Below are 12,983 nucleotides of genomic sequence, written 5' to 3'. Positions count from 1 at the left end.
CTGTGCACCATATTAAGCACGAAAAAGCTGAAGCCCCTCGCGACTATTATCAGAGGCTTAGGCGCACTTATTTTGCAGGGCGGAATGAAGAGGGTTGCGAAGAGAACGTGAATTTCAAAGGTTTATTCATTGCTAATCTGCATCCCTCAGTCAGGAAAATGATTGTGATGCACACTGATGCAAAAGCGATGAAAATGTCTGACATTAGAAGGTTGGCTCAAAAAGCCTGGGGAGCTGAAGTCTCTGCTTCCTCAGAGCAAAAACCTGCTTAAACGGCCGTGTTCGCCACTAAAGCCAGCAGGGTTGACGACTCGCCTCAGCTCGAGGCAGCTGAGGTTCCTGAGCTCGCTAAGCCCCGGCGCAAAATAGGCAGGCAGGACCGCACTAAGCGTCAGAGCCGCCGTGAGCGCTACGGGGAAGGCAAGGGCTCAGGCAGAGCCTATCATAAGACTGGATGAAGGGAGTCAACTGCAGCCCGCCTGGCCAGGCTTGAACAAGCCCTGCCTGAGAGATCAGGACAGGGTAAACCTTCCGCACCGAATGCCGGAAGTGTGAATGAGCTTAGGGGGACCACGCCCCTTCTCACTGGAGGAGGCGGGGATCCGTCCCAAGCCCCTCCCTCAGTCTATCTGATTGGGTGGGAGGGTTCCTGCCTGGAAGAAGGCTGTGACTCTGAGTTGGGCGCTGACCCCGCCCCTGAAGTCAAAGAAAAGGCAGGCTTCCTACAATTCTTAGGGAATCTCAGCCAGAAAGGCAAAGCAAGGCGTATTTATATCAAGGTTTCTCTTGAAAACGTCTTAGATAGAGAAGCACTGATTGACACTGGGGCTGAAATTAGTTTGATGTCAGCCGATCTACTCAGCGAGCTCAAACGAGTAGCGAAAGGAAAAGGCATCAGACTTAAGGTAGAACCGTGTAAGATAGATATTTCCAGCTATACCCAGGATCATGCCAGGATCACACACCGAGTGTGGGTGGCACTTAGGTTCGGGCCAATGAACGTGGTGCATCCTGTTTACATCTCTAGGTTTAAAACAGAGCCACTACTCATTGGCCAAGACCTGCTTGACAGGCTGGAGCCTCTGGTGGACTGCCAGCGTGGAAAATTGTGGGCTCAGGTCAAAAACCCTAAGCCTGTTGCACAGCAAAAAGGGGGATTCAGTGGTTATGCTGTGATCACACAGTGCCCACTGAACACTATAGCTGAGTTGGAGGTTCCTCCTGGTTCCTCTGGACGAGAATAAATGTCTCTTCTTGCTTTCCAAAGCTACAGGGAAGTCCTGCCCAGGCCAGCACTCCCACGGTCTCCCAACTACAGGAGCAGTGCTCCAAGCAGCTGCTTGACCCGCCAGGTAAAGCACACCCCCTTTTCATCCCTGAAGAAGAGTGGATCTCCCTGTCCGGTAATGAATGGGAGTCCTTTCTGTGCACCCTGGTACCTCAGGGGGTCCAGGACTACCACCCCATGGTGGTGGGAGGGGGTCCAGGTGGCAGAAGTGCAGGTTGATGATGTAATTCTTAGCCTCAGCTCTGAGAAGTCCATAATCAGTGAAGGTCTGTTCGAGGACCTGTCGCGAAGCTGTCAGGTGACCCTGGTGACGCAGTCACAGGTTCTGTGGTGGGCACCCCCATCTCATAGGTCCATTTGGAGCAAAGGAAGCTGTGTAGCTTCCATCTCCATCGGAAAAAGGAAGTTTGCTCACTACTTCCTATTGGAAGTACCTATTGGTTCGACTGGGCGCCCAGCTGGACACAGTAAACAGTGTGCTGTGGACACGGGTGGACCCAGATGCCCACTCTCTAAGCGGTGACCCCGAGAACATTCGGTCAGGTCAGACGATTCCTCAGGCCTGCCAGGTAGTAAACGAATCGGACCTGATCGTTCCTGCGTCAACAGCAGGGTTTCCAGTACGCCTTGTCCTAAAGAAGGGACAGAGAATGGACGCTGAGATGGTTTTCTTCCAACCATCAGCTCAGTTTATCAGACTGAACCTAGCAGTCTGTTGTACCCCCAGACTGGAACGGAATGGCCGAGCCACCTGCCTGTTGGTGCAGAACATAGCAAAACAAGATGTCAAAATCCCTGCTCGCACTGACATGGGACTGGTAATTGACAATGGTTTCTATGATTTCGAACTAGCCATCCCAGTACTGGGGCAGCTCCCTGGTCCCTTGGCCAGGGAGGGGGGAACCGAGCAGGTGTACTACACCTACCCCCGGCGGATGATTGCAATTATGCCAATAGAGGGATTCTGCAACCAGGAGGTGTGCAGGGTGGACCTTAGCGATAAGGATGAGATGGTTGTGTACACAGTACACGCAGGTGTTCCGATGGACCACTCAGCCGAGAGTACGACCCGGGATACCGCCATGCCGTCAAAAGCGGGGTTCCTAGAGCAGGTACAGGAACAGGTTGGCAAGGCAGATGCCCTGGAAACGGAAAGCCAGCGTCAGCAGCTGCGTCAGAATTTCCAGGATTTCCGGGAAGTGTTTGCACGGGACGCCTATGACTGCGGGGTGACGGATTTGAACACAGTGCGCATTCCAACGGCCCCTGGCGCCCGCCCAACCTATGTCAGGCAGTATCGCATTCCCCTCACGGCATACGAGTCCATAAAGCAGACGTTGGATGCTCTACTAGAGCGTCAGATCATAAGGGAGTGTAACTCCACTTATAACTCCCCACTGTGGCCGGTGCTGAAACCCAATGGTAAATGGCGTCTGACCATTGACTACCGGCAGCTGAATAAACAGGTTCCTTTGTCACGATGGCCAATGATCTACCTAGATCAGGAGTTATTCAAGGTGACAACAGCGAAATATTTCACCACAGTGGATGTGGCCAATGGGTTCTGGACCCTTAAGGTAGAACCAACAGACCAGTACAAACTGGCCTTTTCCTTTGGAAACAGGCAGTTCACCTGGAGTCGATGCCCCTTTGGGTATTCCAACTCCCCAGCGGAGTTCAACATATTTCTGCACAAAGCCATGAGTCATGCAGCCGCCAGGGGCAACCTGGTCTATGTGGACGATATTCTGATGAGGAGTCAGACCTGGGAAGAACACATGGCCGAGATCAGGCATGTGTTGACCCAGCTCTCCTGTGCAGGGGCCAAACTGTCCCTGGCTAAGGGACAGTGGTGTAGGACCCAAGTGGAGTACGTGGGACTGTTGGTTGGAGCCCAAGGCATACAGCCACAGTCCAGCAGAGTCCAAGCTATCCAGAATATGAAGTCGCCCACTAACCTGTCTGAACTGCGCAGCTTTCTGGGAGTATGTAATTATTCCCAGCAGTTCATTGAGGATTACACTGAAATAGCAAGGCCCCTCCACAAGCTGTTGCAGAAAGACGTGCCCTTTGAGTGGGGGCCTTCCCCAGAACAGGCTGTGATGGAGCTGAAGCGCAGACTCGGTAGTGCGCCGAGCTTGGCCTACCCTGACACAAATAAGGTCTTCTACCTTGAAGCAGGGTTCTCAGAGCACTGCCTTGGGGCTGCTCTGAGTCAGGAATATAACCAAGAGCGAAGGGTGGTGGCATATGCCAGTCGAGCCCTGAGCCCAGTGGAGCAAAAGTTCTTGGACTGCGAGAAGGCCCTGTTGTCTACGGTCTGGTCGGTAGAACACTTCCGTAGTTATGTTGGGGGACAAAAGATCATCATCGAAACCTGCCACCAACCTGTGACATTCCTGCATAGCCAGAGACTGAAAGCGGGCAGGGTGTCAAATAGCAGGATTGTGGCATGAATGATGGCCCTACAAGGCTATGAGATAGAGGTACGTTATGCACAGAGCAAGAAAATGTACCTGGGACAGGGCCTGGCTTTGGGCCAAGTGTGTCACGGCTGTGACACTGACATGGAAGCTCCAGAAACAATTCCCGCTGCTGAGCTACCGAACAATCATCGGTACTACGATGAGAACGTGGGCCAGGGCTTACCCATGGCCTATGTTGACGGTTGCTCTTTTCGCCACGAACAGCAGGTGCTAGCAGGGGTAGGAGTAGTCTGGCAAGACAATACTCCCTGTGGGCCGACCCGCTATAAGCTAGGACCAAAGACTAGTCAGTATGCGGAAGTAGCTGGGGTGCTGATCACCCTCCAGCAGGCCCTGACACATGGCCTTAAACAGTTTGTCATCTGTAGTGACTCGAACTACGCCCGACATAGCTTCGTGTCTCACGTTCCGTATTGGAAAGGTAACGGCATGAAAAATGCCCGGGGCAAGGAAGTAAAGAACAAAGAGTTGTTCCTGGCCAGTGACAAGCTCACGACCGAGGCTGGAATGATGGTTTACTGGAGGAAGGTGAAGGGACACTCCCAGGTGAAGGGACCCGACAAAGACGGGAATGATGAGGCCGACCGGTTGGCCAAATCTGGCGCCTTAGAGGGTGAACCCTGGCAGTTCCAGCAGGAATGGCTACCCCCAGAATTCGTGGCTGAGGTCAAGGCGGTCACCCGAAGCAGGGCTAGACAGGATGTCGGAGCTGACCCTCAATCTGTAGTGCTTGGGTCACAGGGTTTTAACACCGATCTTGCGGAAATGCAGAAACAGGACCCAGCAATTGGGCAAATGTATCAGCATATCGCTGACCCAGTGCGTCAACCTCTTTCGGAGCAGGTGCTGAGCCAGTCTCTGGAGCTGAAGGAGCTGGCAGAGGTGAAAGACAACCTAAAAATTATAAAGGGGTTGTTGGTTTGTGTACCAGTTGCACAAGGTGTCCCAAAGTGGGTAGTTCCCCACTGTCATCGGGGGGTCATGATCCAACACGCTCATGACGAACCCTGTGGGGGTCACCGGGGAATCAAGGCTACATACGACACTATCCAGCAGGTGGCATTCTGGCCTCACATGGGCCAAGACATCGCCGCGTATGTAAAGGGGTGTCTGACGTGTAGCCAGTTCCAACCATCACGGCCCTTGCACCGTGCACCACTCCAGAAAAAGGGCATGACATTCACCTGGTCCAATCTTCAAATGGATTGGGTGGGGCCGCTGGTGAGGTCATCCAGAGGGAACAAATATTTCCTCACTGTTACGTGTGCATTCACAAAATGGATTGAGTGCCTCCCAGCACCCAACGACACGGCAGAGACAACTGCAGTGCTGTTGGTGAACCATGTGTTCAGTCGATGGGGATTCCCCCTGACCGTGGTCTCGGATCGGGGAACCCATTTCACAGCTACAGTAATGGCAACCCTGTGGAATATGCTTGGGGTCAAGACCCAGTTGCATATCTCCTACCACCCTCAATCCTCGGGCCAGGCAGAAAGGGCAAACCGAACGGTGGTTAGTATGCTCAAAAAGTTTGTCTCCAACAGCAGTAGGGACTGAGACATTAAGCTGCCCCTGGTTCTGATGGCCATCCGAGGTAAGCCCCATTGCTCTACGGGGGTCCCACCTTTTGAGATGATGACAGGTCGGAAGATGACTCTTCCCCTACACTGTCTTTATGGGGTGGAGGACCTGAGCACGACGGGGGCTGCTACGGCCCATCAGTATGTGTCAGACCTGCGAGCACATCTGCAGGCAACCTTTGCTTTTGCCCAGAACAATCTGGGAAGGAGTGCAGAGGGTAGGAAAGCATACTATGACCGAAAGGCAGTTAACCAGGAACTCCAAGTAGGAGACAAGGACCTGTACTTCCAATTTGCCAAACCCACAGGGGTGGCCCGGAAGTTCTTACCCAGTTGGACAGGACCCCACGAGATTGTCGATAAGGTATCACCGGTAGCTTATCGAATTCAGATTGAGAAGGGAAGGCAATCTCTGGTCTACAAGTGGGTGCATCGCAACCACCTCCGGTTGTATCGCCCACCTCAAATGGCGCCGGAGAACACAGAATAGGGTTAAACGTCCAAACCCGATCAAAGAGGGGGGTGCCCCTTTGTAGCTGCAGGTAGTTAGGTACTGTACTGTAGGTCCTGCTAGGAAAATATATTCAAAATTATAGTGGAACTGTACCATGTGCCTCATCTATGTTCCAGAATGGGAATCCTAAAACTGCCAGGGCTGGTCCTGACAGTACTGTGGATCGCCTCGACACAGCCCCTTGAAGTTGTGGAACCTGGTCCTCCTACCGGCATAGTCCTGCAGGAAACCATAGTCCTCTCCATGGAAATCTTTATGGTACAATCTTTTTTTTTTCTTATAAAATATACTTTATTCCGAAAAAAAACACATCTCAAAGGGAAACGTCTCACACGATAACACTCCACAAAATTAAAACATCGGCGGAACGGCGGTGATTGTCCGTTATCAATCCTTGCAAGGGTGGGCGGATTTGCGCTATTATGAGAGTCCCTCCAAACCCTACCGCTTGCTGTAAACCATTAATCCCTGTACAGGGTCCATAGGCCTTTCCAGTGCTCCTTTGCCGTGGGGAAACCCCATTTAGCAACGTCGCGCTTCATCCTCCTCCTGAGGTCCGCCAGGATCCTCTCTTCCAGCTCCCTCGCTCCCCACTTGTTGTTGTGCCGGATGAGATTGTTTCTCGCGTCCCACAGGCCTTTCTTTGTGAGGGACAGCAGCAGCCACATCAGGAACTGCGTCCCCCTGTCCAGTCCGGTAGGTGCCAGCCCCAGCAGAATGTACTGGTAGCTGAGCACCGCATTCGTTTCCAGGAGTTGCATTATGTTGTCCATTCTGCCCCACACCGCCTTGGCGAAGGGGCAGCTCCTTCACTTTATTAAGATACTGAAGAAAGATGTGGAGACGGGGGTTTGAATTTAATCCTTTCTGTAGGGGGTTTAGACTTTCAAGTCACAAACTGGGGTTTATGGCAGGAAAGGGGGGTTAACTGATAAGGATTGCAGATGCAAGCTAGGAACCCCCCTGGGTGTAATGTTAAACTGACCATTTGTCCAGAACATCGTAAACTGGCCAAATACCATGAACCCCCCTCTTTACCATCAGACCGAGTGACGTCAGAAACGGAGTTGAAAACACTATATAACCCAAAAGTTTGTAACAGTACGGGGAACAATACTTCGGTTTTGTTGTTTCTTGCGGGAAACAAGACTTCGGCTTTATTGTTCCTTGCATGCAATAAACTCATCTGTTTTACTTCATCTCGGGATCAAGAACCTTATTTCTTCTGTTACAACAAATTTGGCGTAGTCGGCGGATGCTCCAGAAGGCGCAGAACTTCCCATCGGCAGGAGAGATGGTCAGCGCGCACATAACTAAGAGGTAAGGACTCCTCTTTTATTTAAAAGTCCCGACTCTCTCTGACCGATTGGGAAATCTCTGCTCCCTGCGAGAATCGCCCGAGATGACGGAGTAAACGTGAGTTTCTGAATTCCTCTGGCCCGGGGAAGACACTGGTGTATGTAATGGGTTGTTTGCTGTAAGCCCAGAATTTGGTCTGGCAGGGGTTCCGCGGTATTGTGTACAGGCGTTCGAAGCTGGTTTATGCCTTAATTGCGCGTGGAGTTTTTGAACGGGTTTTGGACCCTTACCGTGAAGTTCAGGACTGGTGTGGGCCTTAATTGCGCCCGGAGTTCTGAAGGTCAGAACTGGTTTGGGCCTTAATTGCGCCCGGAGTTCTGAGGCTCAGGATCGGTGTGGGCCTTAATTGCCTGATTAAGGCCTTAAATGGCCTTAATCAGCCATGCACTCTGGTTTCTTTTCATCTCGTACAAATCTTTCGCCTTTTACTAAAGATTTCCGTGGAGAGGAGCATGAATGAGTTCCATGCAATTTTTGCGCTTCCCTGCCTTCGGGTGGGTCGCAGCTGGGTTGGTCAAAGAGAGAAAACAAGCACGTTCGCAATCGCTCTTGTAATGGTGATTGTGGCCGTCTGCTCCGCGAGTCCTCGGTCTCCGGCCGTCTGATTGGCGCTCTTTTCTTTGGGGGGCGGGAAGTGTCCGGCCGCAGGGGATCTTGGGACCTCGCTTTGCATAGCGGCTTCCCAGAGTTCGTCGTTTCCGGCACAGTGTGGCCGGGTGTTTTCCGAGTTATCGCACGGATTGGGCAAGCTCGCAAGCCGTAAGCCGCAGGCGATGAGCCCGGAGCTGAACGGGCCCCACTGGCTAGTTTGTAAGGCCAGGTGCATTGCCAACCACGACCGGCAGGGCAGAGGCCTTGAAGGCGGCCTGGGCTCCTGAAGCTGTGCAGCCACGCACTCTGGTTTCTCTTCATCTCGTACAAATCTTTCGCCTTTTACTAAAGATTTCCGTGGAGAGAAGCATAAATGAGTTCCATGCAATTTTTGCGCTTCCCTGCCTTCGGGTGGGGCTCAGCCTAGCTGGTCAAAGAGAGAAAACAAAAACGCTTGCAATCGGTCTTGTTATGGCAATTGTGGCAGTCTGCTCGATGATTTCTCGGTCTCCGGCCGTCTGATTGGCGCTCTTTTCTTTGGTGGGTGGGAAGTGTCCGGCCGCAGGGGATCTTGGGACCTTGCTTGCATAGCGGCTTCCCAGAGTGCGTCGTTTCCGGCACAGTGACCGCACTTTTACAGACACTTGGACACATCTGCGTTCGGTGTGCACTTAACATGCCTTATGAGCCTGTTGCCTCCGTCCCATTTAATAGCAGAACTGACGCCAAGAGAAATGATGAGAAATGGCATTTATCTGGCACTTCTCATGTCCAAGGAGCTCAATGCCCTTGACACCTCCCCAAGGCGACAGAGCTGTGCATTCTTTGGCGACAACATTTTTTCTTTTGTTTTATTTGTATACTTATTGATAGAATACAAACGATATGTCATGTACTGTAAGGGAAATGTCTCTTTTCATGGGGAAAGCTAGCACCAGCAAATGTTGTGTTTAGAAGAAGTGATTTAACATGACACGTGACCTAATTTACCGGAGCAAAAGCTCACCCAGCAAGCCCTGCTTTACTTCTACAGGAGAGAAGTACTGTAGAGTCTGCAAGATGTTCAGCTGGGTAGCTACGTCAGCATGCCTCGGCTGCAAAGGAACAAGTAATAGGTTTATTGCATGCTGAAAAGAGAAGAACGGAAACACAGCGTTTCGGCCGTGAGGTCTTCTCACACCTGAAGAAGCATCACACCTGTAAAAGGCTCCATGGTTTTCTTTCTTCTCTTTTCAACATGGAATACACCTATTGTCTGCAAGATGTGACAATTTCACAGTGTTTTGGAAGAAAACCTTTTTTCTTTGATTTCAAAATCAATCAGAATTTCAGCACGACACACCAACACTTTTTCTGTTTTAAGGAGATGATATTTTAAACCTGATAAAAATAGTAGGAAACACAAGTTTCTTGCTGTGAAAATTTAGATGGGGAAGTGTACTACTAGTAGCAGTGTAGAGCTCTCTGTGGTGGAGTGCAAGCGCGTGTTCTATGGGCCAGTGGCGTAATGGATAACACGTCTGACTTTGGATCAGAAGATTGTAGGTTCGAGTCCTGCCTGGCTCGTGAGGCTTTTAAACCTCTCAGGTTCCTCGGTAACAGGTTGCCGTCATGTATATGAACTATAGAAAAGCATCTGCCACAACCCGTAAATTAGCACGCAAGTGCTGGTTAGTTAACACAGAACTGTATGGAGATCATCTCCAGCTCCGAGCTCAATTGCAATGAAAAAACATGCAGAACAGAACTGGAGAGCAGCTGAATTTGTGCTCATTAGGGTGGGGAGGACTCAGCATTGCTATTGTTCTAATTGGCATGAACTGCAGGGGATCTGAATCAGAACACGTCAGTTAGTTCGATCATTGCGTCAATATGTAGGCCACGTTAATACAGAATTATTACTTTGTCTGTCTCGTCTTTGTATATAGCTGAATGTCCCTGACAATTTCATGTTAGTTTTTAAGAACGACATTGGTGCTAATATACACATATATAGCATATAAGGAACACATAAAAGTTTAGTCCATGCTGAAAAGATAAGAAAACCGCCACAACGTTTCATCTTGGAATAAATCTTTACTTGTTGTTTTGCAGCCTACCCATTCTGACCTAACTCCTCCCTTGAAATTCCCTAACAGATAAGGGTACGTAACGGCTCATGCGATGCTCAGTTGCAATTTGTCCCAAAACAAACAAGAACAGCAGCTGAGGGTTTGAGTTTGAACATGCACTGTATTAAAGCAGCTTTTATTTCCATTGATAAATGCTAGATATTCCTACAGAGATTCTCCAGGTGAGTAAGCGATTCCTGTTTCTGTTTCTATTTCTGTTTCATATATATATACAGTATATATACAGTATTGTACTATTATTATATAATTCGTTACACTGTGGCTGTGTTGTGTGTGTTAAGCTGCTGTTGCACTGCAATTTCCCTCACGGGATCAATAAAGTATCTATCTATAAGAAGACATTACCAACAACGACCACAAGATGGAGATATTGTCTAGACATTACCAACAATGACCACAAGATGGAGATATTGTCCAAAGAGGCAAGAAGGGCAAAGCCGCGATAAGGTTAAATCATTTTTTGTAAGAGATTGCTGTCAGAATGCACATCTGTATCCCAAAGAGAATCTCTAGTAAAATATGATCATTTGTGAAACAGGCAAATGAGTGTCTGCTACAATATGATTGCTACAGATGCAGCCATTCAAAATGCGCGGGCGATACCGCATTATTTTCCGGTACGCTGTACGCAGTCTACCTCGAGTTACCGGTAAATACCGCGAGTTACCGGTAAATACCGCTAGCAAAATAATAGTATCCGGAATTTCCGCAAGGTGGAGCTAATAAAGCTCAACTTCTCATGTTTGAGCTGTAGCCATCAAAGTCTTTAATGAAGTTATTACTAATAGTATTAATAATAAATGACCTTGGACAAGCTGTAAACTCAAAGTATTGCCCTGGTCCACATTATTTTTTTCATTGACCGTCTTTGTAAAAGTAACACCACAGCATTTCGCAATCACGCATTTTTTTCCAATCATGCAAAGTACAGTAATTTTTGAGAATCGATTCACCATGCCTTTCACATGCTCATAAAAGAGATTGATTTAGGAACATAAACATATTACCGTATGCAAACTGTACTGTATACAGTTTGTATATGTATATGTATAGGTATATTTAATGTCTTAACTGTGCCCGTTTAAGTATTGAATATTTATATGGAATTTTACCACTGAAGGGAAATCTTAGTGCCTGAGCATAAAAAGAATAGGAGCGTAATGCAACGCGTGTGAAGGCCATAAAAGATATTAATTTTGGAACATAAACATACAGTATATGGCTGGTCTCGGTACTTTAAAGAAAACATACACGAAACATGGTTTCATTATGACCAGAATCGGTCTTGAGATATTTTTAACTTGATTTACAGTATTTGAGAGGTATGTCTTGACACCGATACTACGTAAATACTCCTCACGTATATGTTTCTAGGTTTATATTATGCATTTCATACGGTCAAATTGCTTTTGAGCAACTGATAAGAAGCGCGAAACGGTATGCCCAGGGCGTTTTAGTTTTCGTTTTGTTTTAATGCAGTGCAATGGATTGATTAGAGATATCAAGTACATACAAGTCATTTTTTAAATGTTGTAGTTCGTCTTGTAAAAATGTTACGAGTACATCATCTGTCAACAATTACACAGGTTCTGTTTCCATATTGCGGTTTTTGGTTACGTAATACTATTTTCTAATTTCACGTTGTGAATATATGATTTGGGCAAACAGAGCCGCAAAGAAGTACATTATGGGTTGTTGTTGTTTTTTTGCAGTTTTATCTAAAATAAGCGATGCTTAAACCTTTGTCTGATTCTTGTGAAACTATCCACACGACAGTTACCTAGGAGTTGACTTCAGTGATGTCACTGATGGGATGTTTCTAAAAATCCATCCTCTGTAAAACATCTTCTCTAGTTGTTCTGCATATGTATTCGCTAATGAAGCTGTGTGTTCTGAGCCTGGTTCTCTACATTTCTGTATGAACCAGCTTAGAGGGCTAAAGACAGCTTGTGTTTAAATTGAGTGTAAGGTAATTTATGCTTCTAAAGTCATGGTCAGCATTTATTATTGTACTGTGCTGTAAACTTCTTCTGTGCCTAATTACATTATTTTATAGTCGATAATGTTTCTGTAGTGCTTTTTCAGCCCTCAGCATGTGACTGCGCTGGTGGTGCTGTGGGTTAGGTTCCTGACTCCTATGTCACATGGTCTGTGGTTGAATCTCATGGAACTATGACTTTAATTTTTAACAAACATTTCTTTGAAAAAATGAAACATTTCCCTTGGTCAGAGATTAAATAAAACCTCACTCGCATCAAAACAAATTTATATTTCTAAATATCACAACATGATCGAATTTACGTCTTTTTAATAACAATGAATAGTCACCTATGCGTTACAAAATAAACATTTATATTGATTTGAATCGAGTTTTGATTTAAATCGTAAACGCGTGTTTAAAGGCGATATACTGTATAAAAGCGCTGATTCTTATGGAATGTGTTTGGCCGGGGATTCAAAAAAATTATTTTTTTTAATCGCGTATCTAAGGAAAATTGCAGTATAACTTTGTTCATGCACAAACAGTGGCATGTTACATTATAATTTGGGTGTCTCCTCTTGCCAGAAAGCTCTAAATTGGATTTTGAGTGCGGTTTTTGACTTTTTCTAAATTGCAACCCATAAATAAAGCTGATACAGTTTAGACTTACTGTATTCTAAACTGTATTACAACATCACATTGGACAATGCAACGTAAATTGCAAAAATGCACTTGGAATCTGTCCAAGCCCTACTACGAAAATTATTAAAACTGCGACACTTATCATTCATCTTTAAATAAACTTTATTTTATATAGCGTTTTAAGCGAATAGGTAATTAGATTGCTCATAAACCTAATCGCTTTTTCTACATAAACACAGCGTGATTGCTCTCTGAAAATGCTTTTTTCTTTATATTTAGGCTCAGATTTCAACTATAGATTGTATTATTATAAACTTTCTTGGAAAAATGTCTTTTATGTAAACCATGTTTGCTATTAATTCATTTAGGGCTAAAATACGTTCATTGTCTTCCAATCGAGTCGAGTTGAC

General features: G+C 47.2%; 3 non-coding genes across 3 annotated transcripts; all 3 read left to right on the top strand.

Moving 5' to 3' along the window:
- The first annotated feature begins 7,611 nt into the window (after positions 1–7,611).
- LOC148631270 (U5 spliceosomal RNA) lies at positions 7,612–7,725 on the top strand. Its single transcript, XR_015934867.1, has one exon. It is a non-coding gene; the product is annotated as a U5 spliceosomal RNA (small nuclear RNA).
- Positions 7,726–8,119: 394 nt separating this feature from the next.
- Positions 8,120–8,236, top strand: LOC148631269 (U5 spliceosomal RNA). Its single transcript, XR_015934865.1, has one exon. It is a non-coding gene; the product is annotated as a U5 spliceosomal RNA (small nuclear RNA).
- Positions 8,237–9,311: 1,075 nt separating this feature from the next.
- On the top strand, positions 9,312–9,384 carry trnaq-uug (transfer RNA glutamine (anticodon UUG)). Its single transcript has one exon. It is a non-coding gene; the product is annotated as a tRNA-Gln (tRNA).
- Positions 9,385–12,983: the final 3,599 nt, after the last annotated feature.

This window comes from Lepisosteus platostomus, unplaced genomic scaffold (genome assembly GCF_059453375.1).
Source record: "Lepisosteus platostomus isolate fLepPlt1 unplaced genomic scaffold, fLepPlt1.hap1 Scaffold_79_H1, whole genome shotgun sequence".
Taxonomy (NCBI): domain Eukaryota; kingdom Metazoa; phylum Chordata; class Actinopteri; order Semionotiformes; family Lepisosteidae; genus Lepisosteus; species Lepisosteus platostomus.
The sequence above is the reverse complement of the archived record's forward strand: the minus strand, read 5'-3'. Positions and strand labels throughout refer to the sequence as shown.